Source organism: Silene latifolia, chromosome 6 (assembly GCF_048544455.1).
Source record: "Silene latifolia isolate original U9 population chromosome 6, ASM4854445v1, whole genome shotgun sequence".
NCBI classification, from domain to species: domain Eukaryota; kingdom Viridiplantae; phylum Streptophyta; class Magnoliopsida; order Caryophyllales; family Caryophyllaceae; genus Silene; species Silene latifolia.
The window spans coordinates 137,375,546-137,377,377 of NC_133531.1; positions in this window are offsets into that span (position 1 = coordinate 137,375,546).

The window sequence follows — 1,832 nt, forward strand, 5'->3', positions numbered from 1 at the left end:
GGCATTAGAAATATAGTAAACTATTCTACGAAATTATTAGGAATAATTAAAACTCGTACATGAAATATAACAAGGACGTTATAAAAAATTACAAACATATGGCAACAATTGTTATAATTTCGGCTTTTTCTTTTGCGACATTACTCTTCCCCTCTAAAAAGGAACTTCGTCCCCGTAGTTCACCATCAAACAATTTCGTGCCACTTAACCAATACATAATGTACCTTGTCGATATTACTTACTAATCACGACTATCATTAACTCATATATACCTGCTACCTCATGAGATTGATTATCAACGACCATGAAACACATGCATGTACGATATGTATAATGGAAGTATGGAAATTTCAGGAAATAAGTAACAAGTCTTTTCGATAATAAATAAGTTAGGCTTGCTGATGAATGCAATAAAAGAAACCTTTGTGTCATATCTATTCCCACAAAATGTCATTTATAAGTCAAGCACGATCCCAAGCATAACAAATTCGTCAACCCAAACATGTTACCTACTCTCAATAACCATGACAAATATCGAAACATGCAAAAATAGAAACATTTAAATAATTGATTTTTCGAAAAGTTCCTGTAACAGTGCTACTCGATCGAGTGGGTTAGGCACTCGATCGAGCTGGCCCGACTAGATCGAGTATCTTAGCTACTCGATCGAGTAGCCCGAAATCAGATTACTCCCAATCTGCCACACCTGCAGCTACTCGATCGAGTGAGGGGCACTCGGTCGAGTAGCCACAGGTCAAATGCTACTCCAAAACTTCTCTAATACAACACAATATATATATATATATATATACAATCACATAACCTCGAATCGGGATGATACCAGACTACCAATCCTGCAAACAAGTCTAGGCAAAGCAAGTACGGCCTTATGGCCACCAATACAAACTGAACATAATAAGTACGAAACGAAATAAACTAATATCCAACACAACCAATAATCATAACACAAGGAAAAAGGAGTATCACTCCTGCTGCTGCTGCTCATCCATGATCTCATCCTCTGCTCCGTCACCACCTGAGGTCCCTGCTTCTGAAGTCCCAAGACCCACATCATCCCCTGCTCCAGCCTCTGGACTCACGTACCACGGGGTCAAACCGCCGTAAGGATAAGACTAAGGTGCTCCCCATGTGGACATATCCACCCCGTAGGAGTGGAAAATCCCGCTGTAATCCCCAACTCCCCTCCACTAAACTGGATGAGGTCCCGAGGTCCAAATACCCTGAGTATATGCCAACTCGTGCATGTTCCGGAGCGTCAAGGTAGAGGACACTCTCTCTGCCAAGTAGCTGTCACGTGTCGTCGGGGTACCAAGGTAAGGGTAACAAGGAAACGAGTACTGTGGTGGTGCTGCCGGCTGTGGCTGTGTCTCAGCCATCCTCTCCCTCACTCTGCGTAGCCCTCTCCCCAACCTCGGTTGATCCTCCTCAACCCTCACGTTCTCCCCCTTCCTCGGCTTAGGCATGACTTGGAGAAGCCCCAAATCAATGAAGTACGTCTGCCTCGTAGGACGTGCCTCCTCATCCTCCTCCTTATCAGACTCAACAGCTACAACTGTCGCGGGTAAAGGCGCTGCAGGTGGGAGATGCTCAGGGTTAGGTATCTTCATCCAACTCACGCCCCATACTCTCCACACTATAAACTACCATTCTCCAAGGATCTCAACCATTTCAGGTCGAGGAAATAGGCTCTGTCCATGGTAGGTATCGGGGTAACTAGAGGGGTGTACTCCGAGGAAGCCTCAAAGGAGGTTAGCTTCTCAGCTAAACGGATGGCAATAGCACCACAGCTCAAGATCCTAGTACTAGACGAG